Source organism: Pinus tabuliformis, chromosome 5_2 (genome assembly GCF_031772625.1).
Source record: "Pinus tabuliformis cultivar Carrire ecotype Pingquan chromosome 5_2, CPIR1, whole genome shotgun sequence".
NCBI classification, from domain to species: domain Eukaryota; kingdom Viridiplantae; phylum Streptophyta; class Pinopsida; order Pinales; family Pinaceae; genus Pinus; species Pinus tabuliformis.
In genome coordinates this window covers 142380206-142393561 of record NC_142306.1, presented here as the reverse complement: position 1 = coordinate 142393561, position 13356 = coordinate 142380206, and positions in this window count along the sequence as shown.

The following is a 13356-nucleotide window of genomic DNA, read 5'->3' as shown; positions in this document are numbered from 1 at the left end:
TGCTATTAAAATGTGAAAAAATATTAAAAATGAAGAAATAAGACTGGGTAAGTATAATGTAAAATGTGAAAAAGGTATCAAAAGGGAGAAAAAAAGAACATACATGAGTATAATGTAATGTTAAACGTACATCAATTTAATTCATTGTGATTGGGCAAAACATATATTATATACATTTATTTTATTAATTGAATAGCATATGGTGTATCATATGATTGTTGTTGTTGTTATTTTAAATTGTAATTTTTTTTTATTATGTTTAATAATTATATTTGAAAGGTTTAATTTATTTTTAATCATTCAAACGTACATGTGTGTGTGTTTTCACAGGCGTGCGTGTGCACACCCCTAAACACATAGTATTCTATTAGAGATATATAAAGTTCAATTTATAGGTTCACAACATCAAACTACTTAAAATGCTCGAATTTGTATCATAGTTTAACAAAAGAGAAACTATATTAAAGGTTCTAGTTGTATTCCTGTTGGGTCCCTATAATATTAGTGATTACCCCATTACTATTGTAGTTGTATCCCTTATTAATATTGTTGTGCCCCTATTGTCCCCATATTGTTATTACTGTGCCCCATAGAATCCATCTATTGTTATTTTTGTGGCTTTATATTATTATTGCTAGGTCGGCCGGGTTATATTATGACTCCTTAGACTCCTATATATAGAAAGGAGGTTTTGTCATTTGAATCATCGAAGAATTGCTCACTTTTGTAATGTAAAGGAGGTTGCCCCCTCGAAGAGGCTGAATTGTAAGGCATTGATCTCTCTTTTCTATCTTTTGGTGAGCTGCTTTTATAACATTTGGAATCAGAGCTTTGGATTCTAGGGTTTTGCTGCTCCAAACAGGCCATCATGGCATTTTCATTATAACATTTTTCTGCGACGTTTCAGAAGCTAAAAAAAAACCGATTTGAGAAGAAATCACGCTGAATCTTGGGTCCAAATTTCAGAGCTTTTCGCGCTACATTTGCGAGATATGATATGAGGAAGTTGATCTTTTTGCAGACTCCTAAATTACATTCCAAATAGGTGACATGGGGAAAATCGTCATAACTTTCTCTCTGAGCATCAGATTGAAATTTCGTAAGAAGGTACAGAAAGACGACAGAATGTAGTTTCTTTTATATCTCTTTTCAGATCCAAAGGTCGAAAAAGTGACTCGTGGCATGTCGTACAAGTTCGCTCTACTGAACTAGTCTATAATCAGGTCATCTTGGGAGATTGTGCATAACTCTTCCTTGGAGAATCCAATTTGGATCAAACTGGTGGCATTGGAAATAAGACACAGAGGGCTACTACAGGTGGCAATTTCAGAACTGGATGATCCGAAATTGCAGAGATACACCAGATTCAATATCAAGCTTCTACAAAGTGAAAAAAAGTGTGTAGTTTTTTTTAGATTTTTGCATAAGCTTGTTTTGGAAAATTAGTTTGAATCGGTAATTGATGCCCCGAGGAAAGAAAATGCAAACACCTAGTAAGCAACCTGAAAGCTCTAGCATGACTCATGAAGAAGAGGAAGAAATGCAACATGATATATCAAAATTATGAGACCAAGTGCAACAAGTGTCACTTGCACAAAAATCAACAGAATCTAAGATGGATGGTTTAAGGAAAGATGTAGAAGCTAAGATGGATGGTTTAAAGAAAGGTGTAGAAGCTAAGATGGATTGTTTAAAGAAATGCGTAGAAGCTAAGATGGATGGCATGGAAGCTAAGATCAATGGCATGGACGCTAAAATTGATGGCATGGATGATAAGATGGAAGAATTGAAGATAAATATGAATAAGTTGCTACAAGAAATGGTCACTAATGGTGAAAGGGTAGTGAAGGAAACTCATGATGAGAACAAAAGAAATGTTAATCATGATTCCATAGACTCTAATGTTGGATCGAAGACCCACCATATTCCAAAAATTGATATGAGGAAGTTTGATGGCAAGGATCCCACAACATGGATATTATAGATGGAGCAATTTTTCGATCTCAATAATGTGCAAAACACACAAAAGGTACGTTTTGCAACTTTATATTTGGAACCAAATCAGTTTGTATGGTATCAATGGCTTTGCTCTCGTAAACAAATTATCACTTGGGAAATTTTTACTGAAGAATTGAGAGCACATTATGATGATACAAAAAGCAACATTTTTTTTATCCAATTGATAAGTCTTAAACAAAAGGGTTCAATAATGGAGCACATTAAGGAGTTCCAAAAATTGAACATAAGGGTAAAAAATATTCCAGAGGAGCATAGGATTGTTGTGTTCATAGGGACTTTAAAGGATAATATCCAACACGATGTTCGCCTTTGGGAACCTGATTCATTAGAGAAGGCATTCAGGTTAGCAAGAAAAATGGAAAGCAAAATTATGACAACCAAGAAGCATACCACTCACAACTATAAAGATGGAAGGGTTGTTGCCCCTAGTCTTCCACAACCTATAAGCTTGAAACCACAATAATTGGAAGAAAAAAGAGCAAAAGGGCTTAGTTACAGTTGTGATAGCAAATACACTAAAGGTCATAAGTGTGCCGAGAAGAAATTATTCTACATAGATTGTGAAGAGGAAGAAGAAAAGGAGCAAGAAAGGTCAAAAGAAGAGGATATATTCCAGGAACAAAGCCTAGATAAAGAAGAAATGAATCCGACCATATCTTCTAATGCATTGGTGGGAATTACCACTCCTCAAACCATCAAGATAGAAGGACAAATCAAGAAGAAAAAGGTAATAGTGTTGATTGAGTCGGGAAGTACACACAATTTTATTCATTGTAAGGTGGCAAAAGAATTGAATTGCTTCTTATATCCAGCACCAGAGTGTCAAGTGATGGCTGCAAATGGAGGAACAATAAATTGCTCTGGAAAGTGCCATAATATCAAGCTATCCATGGGAGAATATGTATTGACTAGACCAATGCTTTCCATTCCAAGGGGAGGTGCTGATGTTGTAATAGGAGTCCAATGGCTACAATCCTTGGGTACAATAACTTTTAATTTTCAAGAACTTTTCATAAAATTTTCTGTGGAAGGAAATGAAGTTAAATTAAGGGGTATTGCAGGGAAATCGGGAAAGATAATCAGCTCTAACGGTATGACAAAACTTCTAAAAAAGGAACAAAGAGGTGTAATTGCACAATTATGTTTGCTAGATGTTTCCACATTGGAATCATCTATTTCTCCAGATCTCCAAAAATCCTTAGACAACCATTCCAAGGTATTTGAGACTCCCAAAGGTCTCCCACCTATTCGTGATCATAATAATGCTATTCATCTGGTTCCAGGAAGTGTTCCTCCAAACATCAGGCCATACAGATATCCTTATGCCCAAAAGAGTGAAATTGAACGTATGGTTGCAGAAATGCTAGAGGCTGGTATAATTCAACCGAGTCAAAGTTCTTTCTTTGCTCCAGTAGTATTGGTGCACAAGAAGGATGGATCGTGGTGCAGGTGTCCCGATTATAGGGAGCTCAACAAGCTCACTATTAAGGATAAGTTTCCCATTCCTATCATTGATGAATTACTGGATGAATTGCATGGATCAATTTACTTCACCAAGTTGGATCTTCATTCAGGATATCATCAAATCAGAATGAAGACTGAAGACATTCCGAAAACAACATTTAGAACTCATGAGGGTCATTATGAATTTTTGGTCATGCCTTTGGCATTACCAATGCACCTTCAACATTTCAAGGTTTGATGAATTCCATTTTCAAACCATTCCTTAGAAAATTTGTGTTAGTGTTTTTTGATGATATACTAATCTACAGTAAGTCTTGGAGGGATCATGTTGAACATGTTGACAGGGTGCTACAACTATTGGAGGAAAAACAATTATATACAAAAAGATCCAAATGTTTCTTTGGAGTACAAGAGGTGGAATATCTGGGTCATATTGTATCTCATGAAGGAGTTCAGGTAGACCCTAGCAAAATTAAAGCCATTAAGGAATGGAAAATCCCCACATCCATAAAGCATCTGCGAGGATTTCTCAGGTTGACAAGGTATTATTGCAAGTTTGTTAAGAATTATGGGAGAATAGCAGCACCTCTAACAACATTATTTTATTCATGGACTCCAGAAGCAACAAAGGCCTTCGAGCATCTTAAAGAGGCAATGTGCCAAGCACTGGTCTTAGCTACACCGGACTTCACAAAAACCTTTATTGTGGAATGTGATGCTTCAGGAAATGGAATCGGTGTTGTTTTAATGCAAGATGAACGACCCATTGCTTTCGAAAGTCGTCCAATCAAGGGAAATTTTTTACACAAAGCTATTTATGAGAAGGAAATGTTGGCAATACTCCATGCACTTAAGAAATGGCGACCCTACCTAATGGGAAGACACTTCAAGGTAAAAACGGATCATGATAGTCTTAAATACTTTTTAGAACAAAGATTATCCTCTGAAGAGCAACAAAAGTGGGTCACAAAGATGTTGGGTTATGACTTTGAAATCATCTACAAAAAAGGGAAGCAAAATGTGGTAGCAGATGCACTCTCAAGAAAGGATGAGGATGTGGAAGCATTGTTGTGCGCCATTTCTATTATCCAACCAGATTTGATAAACAAAGCAAGGGAGGAATGGAAGAATGACGAAGAAGTGTGGGCAGTTATTCAAAAGTTACAACAAGACTCCAGTATGTCTGATACATTTAGCTGGCAAAATGATTCGTTATGGTACAAAAATCGCTTATACCTCTGTAAGAATTCCCAGCTAAAACAAAAGATTCTTATGGAATTGCACACTTCTTATGGGATTTATCTGATTTTTGTTGCGTAGAAGCATTAGGACCATAGGAAGCTTCCTAAAATTTTTTAGCTCGACATGATTTGTAGTTTGTGAGAAAATCGTTTCTGAAATTTAAAAAAAAATTTCAAAACACATCATCACCTGCAGCCATTTCGATTATATCTCGATATCTGTCTATTGGATGGTGTTGAAGTTTGGTATGCATAAATATAAGAATAGTAGGAAACTGTCTACAAAATTTGAGAAAAATCCAATAGATAGTTTGTGAGAAATGAGCCCACGAAGTTTGTTGTAAAGAACTTGTAACATCCTACAACAAAAACAATAATAAAACATTTTGAATGTTATTCATACCACAATAATGAGTTGTGGCACAATGCTTAAGATCCAGTTTTTTTGCCAAATGTTGTGGGGTCAAACCCCATCCACTCCACTCTTTGAGCCACCTTTTACTCACATAATCGGCCAAAATATACTTTAAAAATAAATATTTCCACTTTATTTCACAATAAATTTGAATGTCCTTTGATTTGTTTGGATGACGTTTCATGTTCAAATCCTGCCCCCATATATTCTGGAATGTAACTACATTTTGGTCAAATTTGGGCTGCCACATGGTAACCTGTGATTTTCCCACGAAATGCCTAGTCACCATCCATTCAACCTGCCATGTCATTATTGATCATCATGTCATCATTCACTGTCATGTCATCATTCAAGTCAGCATATGAACAGTCCATGTGGAATATGTTTATACTGCCATGTGGAATTTTCAGACGCTGCCACGTGGCACCCTGTTATACGGAATTTATACCTTCGGATAAGTATATCGTCCCTAAATGGTTAGTTACACTTAGAACAACTGAAGTAAAGATGTTTAACCTTTTCCTACAATAAACAGATAAGATAAAAGAACCTACTTGTGATCCTTCGCTTCCTTTGATCTCCTTTGAGTTGCTCCCATTGCTCCCACTCAAACTGAATTCACTCAATTGGTACCTGCCAACATAAACAGAAGACGACAACAATCAAAGCATATGATCTATTTATTGTAAACAAACATAATCGACAACATTTGAACATACATTCATCATAGATATAGACAAAAGTATTGGAAAAGGAAGAAACAACTTTATTGATTGCTAGAAGGAGAAGTTACACCCAATTTGGTTCAATCTCATGTCACTCATCGAGCTTAGTCCAAGCCCTCATCACACCAATAGCAACATCAATCCAGCACCATAACATTACTTTGACAGTGATTTCAAGTACCTAAACCAACAACATTTCTCTATAATATCCAAGCTCCTTGGCTCTGTGATGGGAGGCCAATTTATAGATGAATGCAAGTGGTTTTGTCATTAATATGGCATTGAATGGTTTTCCATAATTGGATGATTAGTTTCCATGTTCGAAGGGATGATAAGATATAGGATTAGATGGTCCAAGTCTATCCTAAGTTGAGCTCATCTTAATAGGATAGGAGTTGGGTTCCTTCTAGAAGGCTTTAGAAAGGAGGAATATACTCAAGATCCAACAAAAATTTCAAGGATTCTCGCCCAACATAGGCTTGAGTGGGCTTAGGTTCTCTGTAATGTAGTCTTGAATGGGGCTACCTACTCTGCAGAGCACTTACCCCTGACCAAGGGTGCACTGGTGACCCAAGGAAGCACTTTAGCAGGGTTTGAAGTCAAGAAACTCTCATGGATGAAAGCACTCAATGAGGTGGCATGTCTAGGGCATGTAGCAACTAAATTAGGGTTTGATAGACCCTGTTTACACTAATCTGATCGCTAGAAGTGATGTTCCCAAATAGACTTGTAACAACTGCCCCCTAAAGAATGAAGTCAAAAATGATAATTTTGAGTGATATTCTTTATGATGTGATGAGGAGTATCTGAAGCAGACGGTGACCTGCATCAATTACAATACATAATATCATGATATATTTGATTTTTTCATGAATTTTTAAGGGAAGGAATACCCATGCTCAACATATAAACTTTTCATTCCGTAAATCAGATAGTCGTATATAGATATAGACCCATGATAATATGACCATCTGTGTAAAGCCATCGTAAAGATGATTTAGTACTCTCCTGAAATCGCAACCCGGATGGATGAAACTAGATCTGGGGTCTTCTATCTCATTCAATCGTTTTCTCAAGTACAAGTCTAACCATGTGAAAATGTGATCTAAAGTCAAACATGGGAAGACATCGTCTGATTACCAGCCAATGATGTAAGTTGTTAACAGACGCGAGAGAAATCACCAATAATGATAATGATTCTCAAGGTACTATAGTAATTCTGCATGGTGTGAATAGATTTTTTGATGTCAAACACCATACAAAGCTTTTTTGTCGAAGGTTTGTGACTTGCTACCATAAAGTGATTTATCCCTTTTCCCATTTTCCCCAGTCATTGATGACCAATACCTCTTTATTGTTTAACAAGCTTGAGGAGGATAACATATGCTTGATGTATAATTCTACCCTTCAGGTTAATCCATCCCTATGTGATGTTTTAATGAGTCTAGCGAAGGTGAAACTCGGTCTTGTCATGATGGACAAGTTTTTCGCTATTTGATTCTTTAACGAGTTTAACGACAATGAGAACTCGGTCCTTTTCATGTTTAGAGAGTTTGAAAAGGGACAAAAAGAAAACTCCACAAGTTCTTTTCTGTAAATTTGTCTCTCAAGTCTGAAAAAATGTAAAATAATACAAGACAAAACCTATTGACCATGTTTGATCAATGTATTCATTTTTTGTAAGTAATCTATCTTAGTCGGGAAAAGGGTTAAACTTATACTCAGTAGATGCCGTTTCCAATTTGTTAATGAGCTAAAAAGGAAAAGCGCCCAAAAATCTTTTCATATTTTGAGAGTTTGAAAAGAGTTGAAAGAGGACTCTAGGGGGGTTCCTTTTTCGATGTTTAACAAAACTCGAAAAAGAGATAAAAGTATGCTTTGTGGTCAAAAGTACATTTTACGATCATGCACGTCAAATTCACTATGCAAGCTATAAACCTGCTCAAAGAACCACCAAACGGATTAAACATATCTGTTTCATTGGTAAAAATAGGTAAAAACTATATTTTATTCATTTAATGAACATGAAATAACCATAAAACAAGAATTTACCAAGTCATTTTACCATTTGACATTTACCATTCAATTTTGTGCTCTAAACCATTTTTTTACTTCAAATTTCAGTAGTTGATTGCGGGAGATTCTATGGATCATTCTTCGTGTCGTTAAGACCAGGTAGGAGATCTACCTCTTCTCTTTCATTTAAGGTCATTATTTTTCAATTTTAGGTAAACATTTTAGGGTTTTGGGGTCCTTAGGGTAAATATATCACACCCTAGGATCAACGCACCCTTTTGCATCGAAAACTATGATGCAGAGCAGTCAAACAAAGGGGAAACTGCTCTGCATTCCACTGTCTACAGATCAAGGGTGCATTGGGAGAAATTTAGATATTTGATTCATCATTTCTACCCAAAATATCTTCAGTTTTTTGCATGAAACGGATCCTAACTAAGCCTATGGTGTGATTTCATACTTTGATCAGATCAGAATGGCTATCACATGGCGTGAAAGAGAACATGAAGAACAGGATATGGTTGCCCTAAATGATCCTAGTACTGTTGATGCCCTCAGAGATTGTGGGTTACTCAAATATTTCAGGTTATCTGGGATGAGGCAATAGTTAGAACTATTGCAGTTCTTGGTTCATTCATGGGATCTAGTAGAATATTTTTTTCACATAGGGGACAAAGTGCTCCCTATATTGATCAATGATATTTACTTTCTCACAGGATTGTCGAGACGTGGTGCCCCCATTTCTCTTTCAGGTTCTGCCCATGGGGGTGAATCAGTGAGGGACTACATTCGACAATTCTGTCGGCCAGGTACACAACTTAGCAAAGATGGAAAGATAAACATTAGGGATGTTCGTGATATGCCCTTGCGAACAATCCTCTTTACTATCTCAAAGTTGGTGGGTAGCGTGACACTTCATGTCGCGAATAGATCATACATGCAGTATGTGCTCGAGTGTCTCGAGCCAACTATGTTCAACTGGTGTGAGGCAGTACTCTCTTTGATGAAAAAGCAGCTGACTAAAGTAAAAAGAGGTAAGACGAAAAATTTCAGCTATGGATCGATCTTGATTTCTTTTACTTTGGAGAGAATCCCATTGATGCAACCTCGGTATGTGACACTGCGTTTAGCTGGTACTAGAGATCCACGGATGCAAAAATGGGTAGAGTTGCTGGCTAGACATGTTGGTCAGTCATCAATCTAGTTTTCTACTGCACTCTTCAGTTGGCTCCGTCGACAACATATTTTCATAGAGGAGCATCCATATGTAGGGATAGATTTCTGTAGAGATACAGATTTGAGATTACTAACGGGTGCTCAATGGGGTGTTATAGGTAAATTGTTTTGACCATGTATTTTTGATTTTTTGAGTTTTTACATGTTTATGTGTTTTTTGATGTTTCCATGACTAAACTAAAAATGTTCTCATGTATATAGATGTTGACATTGATCGACCAATGGGTCATCAACAAGAGATGAGTGAACCAAAGAGGAGAAATGTCATAAGAGCAGTTCTCTAGGATTTAGATCTGATCGAGACACTGGCGGAGTTGCAACATCATATAGAGGGGTTAACCCTCGGTATACCGGATGTTCAGATTGAGGAGTTACCAATGAGACTACAACGCCATACTATTGGTGTACCTAGCCGTTGGATGAGGCTATTGCGCATGATAGCTCAAGCAGTGACCTATTATCATGAGCATCATTAGATCTACTTAGGATGATTTACTGTATGCATTTTGAGGTTTTGAGGTCAGATGACCAACATGTCTTGGACACAAATTTTTGTAAAAACTTTGAACATATATCTATTTTACTTTCAGTGTTTTTGTATGGTTATGTGTAATCCTTTTCAACAGTTGATGTGAATTGAAAATTTACTTTGTACATATGTTGTAAATGTTTGTTTAACACGTAATTTGCTAGAGAATCAGTCAATGTGTTAAAGTTTCTGGAAATGTGTTGATATTGAATGTAATCAAAATGTCTTTCCAAGAGACGAACTCTAGGGAATGTACAACGAATAGTTGGATTTCAGACAGTATAAACATTCGTAAGTTATAGTACGACAAGTTGTGAGTATAGCCTGATGATGATTTGGTGAATGCCAAGTAAAATGGCATCAGAGATGAGTTCGATCAATGTGCTATACTCAACGATATTGTTCGTAGAACGACCGATACAAATCCCTTGAAAACTAACTAACTCACCACTTGGAGCGAATATGGCCCATGCTACAAAGGATAGGTCCTGTGTACCACGACTAGCACCATCAGCATAACCAACAAATGATTCCAAAGATTCCTACATTTGCAACAAATGCGAAGCGGATTACTAACCACATAAAAACTCTAAAAGTCACATTGTGACACACACATGCAAGCAAAGCATATATACAGTGTTTTTACTACGCACAATCAATCATAGTAACATTTAAGATACAACCCGTTTTGGGGCTACAACAATGGAATTCCATCATAATCAACCAACTCGTAACTGCATTTTTTCAAAACACGCTTGACAATGTAGGGGCCCATCCATAGTGGTTCAAATTTTCATGTTCCTAATTTATCGGCTTCCTGATCATAAAGCAAGACTAGGTCTCCTTCTGAGAATATGCGAGGCTTGACATGTGGTCATATTGCGCCTTAATTTGTTTCTTATGTGTTTTTTTGGTCAATGCGGCTTCATGACGTGTTTCATATAGATGGATGAATTCTAAGAAATGTGCTTCCTCATCATAAGTGTCAGGTAACAAGTCAATTGTAAGTTTTAGTGATGAAATCTCACATTGTATTGGAAAGATTGCCTCAAGACCATACACCAATTAAAAAGGTGTGAATCTAGTTGCATTTCTTATTGAGGTTCGGTAATCCCATAAAGCTGAGTACAGATCAAATGCTAGTTTCATTTGTGAACTCCTATCATTCGTTGAAGCATTCCCTTAAGTACTTTGTTGATGGCTTCAACTTTTCCATTAGCCTGTGGATAATAAGGAGTAGAACTATCATGTGAGAGTCCTAACTTGGCAATTAATTCAGTCATCATGTGATTTCAAAAATGTGAACCATGATCTGTAACTATAGCTTGTGGTACACCAAGCCATGCAACCACATGATTGAAGAAAAAAGTGCAATTATCTCACCACTGTTGTTTAATGTAGGCATCACCTCGGCCCATTTCAAAAATAGTCAACGACGACAATAATATACCCATGCCCCCCAACCCAGTGAGGGTTACATGTCATGAAATCAATGCCCCATTTTGCAAATGGTCCAATAGTGATGATAGGATGCAGTGGTGCAGGTGGTAATCGAGTTTTACGGTAAAAAATATGGAATGCATGGAAACTTCTTGCAACAATAATGCAATTGTTAAATATGGTAGGCCAAAAGTAACCAGCACAAAGAATTTTCTGTATGGGAGCATAACCAAATAAATGTCCACCACAAGCACTAGAATTGCAATAATTTAGAACTTTCTCGGCTTCCTCATGTGTGAGGGACCTACAAAAAATTGTATTGATACTGCGATGGCAAAGGGTGTCACCAATGATTAGATAATCTTTGGCTTGATTTCAAATATGTCGTTGTTGCAAGCGAGAGGTATCAAACTAGAAAGTTTTGGTTTGGATATAGATCAATATATCTCCATAACAAGGGTCAGATGACGAGATCAGAAATAGAGACTCATCCGGAATTGATGGTTTCGTTGTTGAGTTGATGGTGGTAGAGGGAAGGTCACAAAGAATCTCAGTAAAAACAAGAGATTTCTTTGACTTGGATTTAATGAATTCCAAATCAAATTCCTGCAAAATGACGATCCATTTTGAATATTTCCTGCCTAGCAATTGACGTGGCAAGATGTATGTCATAGGGTTGCATTTTGAAATGACAATGGTCTTTCGGAGCAGAATATAATGGTGAAATATCTATACATCTTGAATGGAAGCCAAAGCTATCTTCTCAACGTAAGAATACTTAACTTCTGTATCATTGAGATTACGACTCAAATAATAGATCAGATGTTCAATCCCATCTTCTTCTTGGACTAAAACCATAGCAATGGCTGTATTTGTAGTGAGGAGATACAAGAAATAGTCATTCTAATAATTAGGGGAATACATTAATGACACTTGGATCAGGGTATCCTTGGGAGCATCAAAGGAAGCTTGCGCAACCTGGTCCCAATGGAAAGGAATTCCCTTTTTCAAAAGACGAGTGAATCCTTTAGCCATTTCGGCATAGCTAGGAATGAATCTCCTTAGAAAGTTGGCCTTCCCTTGGAGTCTCTATAACTGAAGTAAATTGGAAGGTGGAGGAAGATCAAGAATTGCCTTAACCTTCAAGGGGTCGAGTCAAATTCCTTCTTTGGACACTACGAAACCAAGCAAATGACCAAAACCAACACAAAACACACATTTATGTGGATTGAGTCGAATTTTGTAGTGTCGGCACCGTAAAAAGATGGTTCTCAAATGTTATAGGTAATCAAGCCATTTCCATGAATAAGCAGGTAAGTCATCTAGATAGGGTTGAATGATGTGTTTAATGTCGTGGAAGGAATAATTCATTGCCCTTTGAAAAGTTGCCCCAACGTTCTTCAAACCAAAAGGGAGTTTCCTATATTCTAATGTGCCCTAGGGACAAATAAATGCAGTTTTAGATTGGTCTTTTGGGTGGATATTGATCTGATTATAGCCGGAAAAGCCATCGATAAATGAAAATATTTCACATCCAGCACATTCTTCAATTATCTGGTTGATAAAGGGAGTGGGATAGTTGTCTTTTGGATAAGCATGATTAACATCGCTATAATAACCACAACTCCTATTGTTCCTTGTTTCTTCATGACAGGGACAATATTGGAAACCCAATTGGTAAGAGTAACGAGGTATATGAAACCAGCATGCAAAATTTTTTCAACTTCTGCTTTTATGGCAGCAGCCTTCTTCGGATGAATAGGACGGAGGCGCTGTCGTATCGAATTGACATCAGGATACATTTTAATCTCGTGTTCAACTATACTAGAATAAATACCTGGAATTTCCTCATATGACCAAGAAAATATATCGTAGAATTCATGAAAAAGAGCATGGTAAGTTTCAAGTTCCAATGGAGAACAAGATTTGCCAACATGGATGTTTTCTACAATTCCAGGTTTGGTCGAAATATCGATAGAAATGGTTTCTTCGATATTTGATAAGTTTCATTTAGAATAAACTGTGTCTATAAATACAGAATTTGAAAGGAGATAAACAATTGAAGGGCGATTTAGTTCATTTGGAATATCTTTTATGTGATCTGGAAGATGGGATCGATGATGATAATCTGCCCATGGTTCTTCTTATGTCATCATTGATTGTATGATTCCTTCATCAGTAGAAAATGTACGTGAAAAAGGATAAGAGGAAGTACCATATTCTAACGAACGATCAACCCATACAATCGGTGATGATGGATTTGGATTTGTT